Below are 10,005 nucleotides of genomic sequence, written 5' to 3'. Positions count from 1 at the left end.
TATGAAGCCATTTATATGAGATATCCAGTATAGGCAATTGTATATAGTCAGAAAATAGATTAGTGGTTGCCAAGGGTTGAGGGGAGGCGGGAAGTGGAAGTGACTGCTAATGAGTATGAGTTACTTATTGGGGTGATGAAAAGGTTTTGGAATTAGATAGTGGTGATGGCTGCACAACCTTGTGAATATACAGAAAACCAAAAAGTGTACACTTTGAAAGGGTAAATTTTATAGCTTATAAAATTGTATCTCAATAAAAATAGTACCATAGAAGAACAGCAATATTCCTAAATGAAGTGGTGAGGGTGAATGTTTCAAAAATGGAAGAAATAAAATGAATACTAGAAAAGAGATGAACATTACTTTTTTGTATTTTATTGGATTTCTGCTTTGACTAGAGACAGAGTGTATGGATTCAGTGTAAACGTGAAGCTTAACATAAAATAATTTGCAATTTTCTTCCTGTCACATCGATATGTTGACAATAGTGAAGAAATAAAGCTCAGGTTTTGGTAAAGCAGTTGCTGTACTCACAGGGGAAAATAGAGCACAGAAAATGTAGTTAATCACGTTAGCACACACTGAAGCCTGAGGGTGGAAACCTCAGAGATTTAAGTCCCAAATGCTACCAGGGAAAATAAAGTGCCATCTGCCTATTCTCAGCAACCAGTAGCAAGTACAGAAAGACCTGCTCATCTCAGGTAGGTTTCTGAGTCTCTAAATTTAAGCATATACAAGAAAACATTACATTAAAACATGAGAGATTTGTAAACCAAACCATTTATGCCTGCTTACTCAGTTTAATAAACTCAGCCTTCTAATGTCCAAAAAATAATATTTTCTTCTTAGAACTGGAAGAATTCATCTGAACTTAATAGTATCCATAAAATAATGGTTTTAATTATTTTATTTTAATCTAGGTTCACAGGAAAGTATTTACTTTGTTTATCATTGGGGAAGTATATACATGACTTTAGTTTTTTTTGTTTTATTTCAAACATAATTTAGGTACCACGTTACAAATAGCAACACGAGCAAACTCAACTTCATCCGAACCACATGCCATATTTACTGAAGTCCCCAAAATACATCCAACACTGACATTCTGTTCTCATATATCAACAGAGTCATATATACATGCAAACATATGACACATAGAAACACATAAACAAGGAGAGAAGTTTATATATCTCAGGAGCATTTATTGTCCCTCGGCTCATCTCTGTTTTTTAATATAAAAGTCCATTTAAAATCCAAAGAGATGCAAATGTATGTCTTAAATTCTATTGTTTTCACTTTCTTTTTTTTTAGCACTTTTCTTTGGTCAAAACCTTCTCCTTGGCACCAGACCACTCTCACAAATAGGTAATGAGTATTGTGGCAAACCATAAACATTTCGAGAGAAAATATCAATAATACTTATCTCATGTCTCATCAAATACTTAAGACAACTTCAAACAGGAGCAGTGACATGGTAATTTTTATTATTACTATTGTGTGATATGTTCATTGTTTCTAAAACTAAGGCAAAGTCTTCAAATCAACTATGATTTTTGAGGAACATAACAATTGTAATATTTTTTGTGTCCATATGAATATTTTCAACCATAGAAAATGCTTAATCCCACATCTTACAACCTGTTCTCTCTAATATCAGTGTTTCTACCATATCATTTTGAATACACAATTAGATATAAATTCTTCCAAATTTCTTCCTTGGGATAAGGAAGGTAACGCTCAGAGAAATGATAGAGCTTCTAGAAAGTCATATACCTCAGGAATGACATTTAGATTTAGATCAAAGTTTCTCGACTGCCTATACCAGATATTTTTTATTATTGTCTTACAGATAGCAATGTCTCTTTAAAGACTGGGTATGTGACTGGGTAATTTTCTGAGCATTAAAAAACAGTTACAGAAAGAAATCATTTTCTGCCTTACAGATATTTTGTGGATGTCCAGAAGAGTTAAAATATGACTATCATTTTCTTGATTATTTTCTTATAAATTTAGGCAAGAACAAAGAAGAATGGAGAGAGAAAATTGCTCCTCTTTGACTGAATTCATTTTCTTGGGAATTACTAATAACCCTGGGATGAAAGTGACCCTATTTGCCATGCTTCTAGTTGTTTATCTCACTAATCTTCTGGCAAATCTTGGAACGATCATTTTAATTAGAATGGATTCCCAGCTGCACACACCGATGTACTTCTTCCTCAGCCACCTCTCTTTCTGTGACCTCTGCTACTCCACAGCAATTGGACCCAAGATACTGGTGGACCTTTTAGCCAAAAACAAATCAATCCCCTTCTATGGCTGTGCTCTGCAATTCTTCATCTACTATAGGTTTGCAGATTCTGAGTGTCTACTGCTGGCAGTGATGGCCTTTGATCGGTACAAGGCCATTAGCAACCCCTTGCTCCACACAGTCCACATGTCCAGCAGAGTGTGCCTCCTGGAGTTTATCTGGTGGGAATGGCAGATGCTTTGATACACACGACATTAACATTCCGCTCATGTTTCTGTGGGTCAAATGAGATTAACCATTTCTTCTGTGATATCCCTCCTCTCCTACTGCTCTCATGCTCAGATACAGAGGTCAATGAGTTAGCAATATTCACTATTTTTGGCTTCATTGAACTAAGTGCCATTTCAGGAGTTCTTGTCTCTTGTTGTTATATCATCCTGGCAGTGATAAAGATCCACTCTGCTGAGGGGAGGGTCAAAGCTTTCTCCACCTGCGCCTTCCACTTAACTGCTGTGGCCATTTTCCAGGGAACTATGCTCTTCATGTATTTCAGGTCAAGTTCTTCCTACTCCCTAGATCAAGACAAAATGACCTCATTGTTTTACACCCTGGTGATTCCCATGTTAAACCCTCTGATTATAGCCTGAGGAACAACGATGTGAAAGAGGCCCTAGAAAAATTGAAAAGTAAAGGATGGTTTTAAATATTTATATTACGCCTATGCACACAGACACATTTAGTGATTGTCATTTTCATAAAATTATATAATACAATAGATGGGAAACACAATTTTCTCACGTATTTACATAAATGATTATCCGTACTGAAGCCCAAAATAAGAAAACGTTGCAGCCCCCTAACCTGTTGTCATTCACTATGGTCTTGAATTTATTTATGATACTCCTTTATAGTGAAAACTAACATGACTTTTCTAATTTTACCATATTTTTATCATTCATTCTTTCATTGAAACATTATTTCAAGGATACGAAGATTTATCTAGTGTTCACAGAGTGCTTTTTGTGTATTTGGATACTTTGCATTTCATGAGGAATCCAGTAGTTTCCATACTAATGAATCCTATAATCTAGAGGAATAAACAAACATTTATTAACTAAGTACTCAAATATTTCATAATAAGAGTAAAAACTTTCATGAAGTAAAAACCTGGGGGTTAAAAATCTAGAAAAAAATTTAGAATCTAGTGTACAGAGGAAAGGCTTCCCTGGATAGAGATACTCAGTCTCAGATCTAAAAAAATGCAAGCTGGAGAAAGGAAAGGATTCTAGACAGAGGGTCTGACAGTCAGAGGTCTTGAGGTGGCCAGTTCTATAACTTTTTAGTATTAAAGAAGTCCAACACGGATAGGTTATAAAGAGAAATGTAAAGTGTCTTGATAAATTACATCATTGTGCTGTAATTACTAACTATCAACTCCACCATCACCTCCTCCAGGAAGCTTCTCTTCCATTCCTCCTCTTTCTCAGCTCTGGTTAAATGTCCCATTTTGTAGTTTACAGACAATGCTCTCCTTAAAATATTGTTTTAATATCACCCTGTTTATTAAATCATTGTCTCTAATATGAGATTGTGAGCAATCTTTGCTTAAGGATTGAGCATTTCATCCCTATTATACAAAGCACTGCACGATGTCTGGGACACAAAATGGCAAAATAAACAAATATATAACAAAGTGAAACATCAGATAACATTTTTGATTGCTAATTATATGTCAATAATACAAAATTAACTGAGGATTAATGATACGTGGCTTGATTATATATATTTTATAACTTTTATTAAAGTACATAAATGGTGTGGATACTAAGGTAATGGACTATAGAAATCTACGTATTAATTACACTAGAAGTAAACAACACTCTTCTGTGTACATTCTTGAGTATTTGACTATTTCATCTGTCTCTGCTCCAGTTTCTGACGATTAAAGCACTGATTAGCTTGTTGAGACAACATGGATACGGCCAGACATTTGAAGGAGCATGTAAGACTCAAAGACTCGCTTAATTATCCGTTACAATTGTAGAAGTTAAAAGTCACTGAATGTCTTAGATTTTCTAGCTACTGTTTTTAAATTCCTGTGTAAGAAAACATTTCTAAATGAAAGTAATGCCCATGAAGATTTTCTGGTTTTCAAAGGGGCATTTGTGGGACACTGTGAGCTCTCACACAGAATCATGCTCAAAAAACCTATAGAGAATTTTTTTTCTCAATAAAAAATTTTAAGGCATTTCACTCGTACCATTTTTTCTCAGTTAACACATACTCTTTTGGAAATGTTACTTATGAGCAACAGCATGGTAGAAAACATTTTTTGAAATATATTGTTCAAGAAAAATGGGATGTCAGTGGATTGCCACTAATTTAGAGGAAGTAAACACACAATCTGATTAACTCATCTCCCTCTCTTATGACTGCTATATATTACAGCATTTAAGGACTGATTTGATCTACATATTGGCTGTTTTATCAGATCTAGTGGGTGTGAACTAAAGAGAAGGAAATTTTAAGCCCTCTAAATGGAATTTGAAAAATAGAAGTAAATGAGTCAATTAATTTTGGGCTTCCTCTTCTTAAAGTTGTGAGGTTGAACAATAGATTATGGGGAATGTTTTTTAGGGAATCATGACTCAAATAGAAGCTTGGGCAGATGGCCTATAATGAGTCTTTGTCTTGGTATTCTACACAAAAAGGAAGCACTACATCAAAAGCCTTTGTATATTCCAGCCTGTCCACTTGAATCCTCATCATCCCCTTCCCCCCTTAGTCACTGTACATCACATCCTTCTCACATGTCCCCAGTGGCTGATGGCAAATATTATTTTCCAAATACAATATTATTGGGGTCAAGGGGCAGTCTTTATATATTGTGACACAGGAAGCTCCTAAACTGCTCTTCTCCCATGGGCACATCAAATGAAGAGCTACACATGGTACAATTCACTCTAAAGAAATCAGAAAACTAGCTAAGTGACTCTTACACATTGAGCAATGAGAAAATATCCACCTTGATACAGGTAAAGAAGGCTCAGACACACTTTCACCATAACTCTCACTCCCAGCTCAGGGACATACATTTGGGAAGGAACAACTAGCTCCTAGCTTCTCCCTGAGGAATGAACAGTGTGGACCCCACGTATAATGTCCCAAATTTTAAGACTCCCAGAGGGACAGCCCTCTAAATCCCCTATCTCTGAAGGCCAATGGAGCTTGCATCCATAAGACCCACAAGACTAGAGCAAAAAAAAAAAACGGTTATTAAGGGAAGTCAGCACTGTCTGCAGTTATTATACCAGGGCTTAGAGCAGAGATAGAGGGCAGAAAAACCCATCTCATGGTCTTTCTCTGATTGGTTTCTACTTGCATATTTTAAAAGCTGCTGCCTGAGAGTCAGGCCTTAAATTTAGCATGTGTCTAGCGACTGATTGGGATCCTCCTGGGAGATCAGGAAAGCGTACAGACTTCCCCCAACTCTCTCACTCCTGCCCACCCCAAGTCACTGATATGTCTGCACCCGAGCTTTTGTGGCTGCTGCCCAAGGAACATGTCCCCAGATCACCTGACTCTGATGGCCAACAGAGCTTCCATTCAGGAAAGCTACAGAAGATTGAAATCATGTCAAGCATCTTTTCCCATCACAAAGCTATGAAACTAGAAATCAGTTAGAAGAGGAAAATTCACAAATATGTGGAGATTAAAGAACATGCTCCTGAACAACCAATGGGTCAGAGAAGAAATTAAAAAAGAACTCAAAAAATATCTTAACAGAAATGAAAATAGAAACACAACATATCGAAAGTTAGAGGATGCAGCAAAAGCAGTTCTAAGAATAAAGTTTAAGTGAGAAATACTTACATTAGAGAAAAAAAGAGATAACTTTGTACCTCAAGGAAAAAGAAAAAGAAGAACAAACTAAGCCAAAATTTAGTAGAAGAAAGGAAATAAAGATCAGAGCTGAAATAAATGAAACAGAGACTAAAACAACAACAGAAAAGATCTATCAAATTAACAGCTTATTTTTTTAAACAATAAACAAAATAAACAAATTTTAGCTACATTTACCAGCAAAAGAAGAGACAGGACTCAAATAAATAATATTATAAATTAAAGAAGGGACATTACACTTGATACTATGCAAATACAAAGGATCATAAGGGATTACTATGAATGATTACATGCCAAAAAATCGACAAATTAGAAGAAATTGATAAATTCCTATAACATAAAACCTACCAAGACAGAGTTATGAAGAAATAGAAAATCTGAGTAGGCCAATTACTCGTAAAGACATTGAATCAACAATCAAAAACTCCCAAAAAAGAAAAGTCTAAAACCAGGTAGCCTTATTGGTGAATTCTACTGTACATTTAAAGAGTTAATACCAATCCTTCTCAAACTCTTCCAAAATATAGAAGAGTAGGCAGCAATTCAAACTCATTTTACGAGGCCATCATTACCCTGGTACAAAAACCAGACAAAGACAATACAAGGAAAAAAAATTAAAGGTCAATTTTCCTGATGAACATAGATGCAAAAATCCTTGACAAAATATTAGCAAACCAAATTCAATCGTTCATTAAAAGGATCATGCACCATGATCCAGTCTGATTTTCTCCAGGGATGCAAGGATGTTTCAACATCTGCAAATCAATCAGTGTAGTCACCACATTTAAAAAAATGAAAAAAAAAATCCCATTATCATCTTGATAGATGAAGAAAAAAATCAAGTGACAAAATTCAACATCCTTTCATGATAAAACTCTCAGCAAACTAGGTAGAGAGGGCATTCACCTCAAGATAAATAAAGGTCATATATGACAAGCCCATAGCTAACATCATATTCAACAGTGAAAATATGAAATCTTTCACTCTAAGATGAGGAACAAGACAAGGTTGTCCAAACTTGCTACTTTTATTCAACATACTACTGAAAGTTCTAGCCAGAAAAACTAAAAGAAATAAAAGACATGCAAATGGGGAAGGAAAAAGTGAAATTGTCTCTATTTGCAGACAACATGATATTATACATAGAAAACCCTAAAGACTCCACCAAATAACAATTAGAACTAATAAACAAATTCAGGAAATTTCTGGATACAAAATCAATATACAAAATCAGTTGCATTTCTACTCATTCACAATGATTTATCAGAAAGAGAAATTAAGAAAAAAAATCCCATTTACAATTGTGTCAAAAAGAATAAAGTATTTAGGAATAAATTGAACAAAGGAAGTAAGAGATCTAGATACTGAAATCTATAAGATATTGATGGAAGAAATTGAAGAAGACAAAAATAAATGGAAAGATATTCCATGACCATGCATTGGAAGAATTAATATTGTTAAAATGTCACTACTACCCAAAGCAATCTACATGTTCAATGCAATCTCTGTCAATATTCCAATGGCATTTTTTTACGGAAATAGGGAAAACAATCTTAAAATTTGCGTGGAACAAAAAAAGACCTCTAATCGCCAAGCAGTATTGAGAAAGCAGAACAAAACTACAGGCATCCCACTTCCTGATTTCAAACTATATTCCAAATCCATAGTGATCAAAAATAGTATGTTATTGGCATAAAAGCAGACATGTTTTTACATATAGATCAATGGAAAAGAATAGAAAACCCAAAAATAAACTCACTCATTTGCAGTCAATTAACTTACAACAATAGATGCAAGAATATACAATGGGGGAAAATAATCTCTTTAATAAGTAGTGCTGAGAAAACTAGGTAGCCACTGCAAAAAAATGAAACTGGATTCCTATCTTACCCCATACACAGAAATCAACTCAAAATGAATTAAAGACTTGAAGATAAGACCTGACACCATAAAACTAAACAAAACATAGCGTATATACTCCTTGACATCAGTCTTGGCAATGATTTTTTAGATTTGGCAGCAAAAGCAAAAACTCCAGTTATAAGATAAACAAGTGGGACTATATCAAACTAAAATGCTTTTGCATGCAAAGGAAACTATCAACAAAATGAAAAGGCAACCTGCAGAATGGAAGAAAATATTTGCAATTCACATATTAGTAAATACATAACTCAACAGCAAAAAAAAAATCTGATTAAAAAATGGGCCAATGAGGGCCGGCCCTGTGGCTTGGTGGTTAAGTGCGCGCGCTGCGATGCTGGTGGCCCGGGTTCGGATCCCGGGTGCGCATCGAGGCACCACTTCTCCGTTCATCCTGAGGCCGAGTCCCGCATACAGCAACTAGAAGGATGTGCAGCTACGACATACAACTATCCACTGGGGCTTTGGGGGGAAAAAATAAAATAAATAAAATCTTTAAAAAAAAAAAAAAAAATGGGCCAATGAACTGAGCAGACATTTTTCCAAAAAGATATTCAAATGGCCAATAGGTACAAGAAAATTGCTCAGTATCACTCATCATTAGGGAAATGCAAATCAAACCACAATGATTTATCACCTCACACCTGCTAGAATGGCTATCATCAAAAAGACAAGAGACAACAAGTGTTGGCAAGGATGTGGAATAAAGGGAACCCTTGTGCAATGCTGGTGGGAATGTAATTTGGTATAGCCACTATGGAAAACAGTATTGGAGTTCCTCAAAAAATCAAAATAGAGCTATCATATGATCCAATATATATATACAAAGGCAATGAAAACCAGAAATCAAAGATATCACCACCTCATGTTCATTGCAGCATGATTCACAATAACCAAGATATGGAAATAACCTAAGTCTCTATCAACAGATGAGTGAATACAGAAGGTGTGGTATACATATAATGCAATATTATTCAGCCATTAAAAAAAAAACCCTGTCATTTGGGACACCTTGGATAGACTTCGAGTGTATCATGTTAAGTGAAATGTTGGACAGAGAAAGAGAAATACTGTAACATCTCACTTATATGTTGAATCTAAAAAAAAATAAACTCATCTACACAGAACAGATTGCTAGTTGCCAGAGATGGGGGATGATGGGTGGGGGAAATGGGCGAATGTAGTCAAAAGGTACAAACTTCCAGTTATAAGATAAATAAGTTCTGGGTATATAATGTACCAGATGGTAACTAGAGTCAACAAAACTGTATTACATATTTGAAAGTTGCTGAAAAAGTAGATCTTAAAAGTTATCATCACACAAAATGTTTGTAACTAAAGGAAATGATGGAGGGTAACTAAAGTTATTGTGATAACAATGTCTTGCAATCATTATGTTGTATACTTTGAACTAATACAGTGTTAGTTGTCAACTGTACCTCAATAAAACTGAGAAATGACGTCCTTATGGTCATATATAAATGGAAACACATACACACAAATATATATATATATAATTTAAAAAATGAGATTACATCATAGACTTTTAAATTTTATTTATTTATTTTTGTGTGAGGAAGATTGGCCCTGAGCCAACATCTGCCAGTCCTCCTCTTTTTGCTGAGGAAGACTTGCCCTGGGCTAACATCCATGCCCATCTTCCTCCACTTTATATGAGACACCGCCACAGCATGGCCTGACAAGTGGTGTGTCGGTGCATGCGCAGGATCCAAAGCTGCGAACCCCGTCCTGCCACAGAGGAGCGGACGCACTTAACCGCTTGAGCCACTGGGCCTGCGCCCTGAATTTTACTTTCTTAGTGGATAATTTCCCACCTCATTTCTCCCTTCCACACATTTGACTCCAGTATGTTTCATCCTTCCTTCTAATGTACACCCCAGAAAACCCCTGATAACAGCTTCCTCTTTATCTTT

General features: G+C 35.5%; 1 pseudogene; it reads left to right on the top strand.

Annotated features, from left to right (window-relative positions):
* The first annotated feature begins 2,011 nt into the window (after positions 1-2,011).
* LOC101397992 (olfactory receptor 5W2-like) lies at positions 2,012-2,951 on the top strand (annotated as a pseudogene).
* The last annotated feature ends 7,054 nt before the right edge of the window (positions 2,952-10,005 follow it).

The sequence above is a fragment of the Ceratotherium simum genome, chromosome 34, assembly GCF_057802395.1.
Source record: "Ceratotherium simum simum isolate JZ-2026a chromosome 34, ASM5780239v1, whole genome shotgun sequence".
NCBI lineage: Eukaryota > Metazoa > Chordata > Mammalia > Perissodactyla > Rhinocerotidae > Ceratotherium > Ceratotherium simum.
Note: the sequence above shows the minus strand (reverse complement) of the source record. Positions and strands in the feature narration are given on the sequence as shown.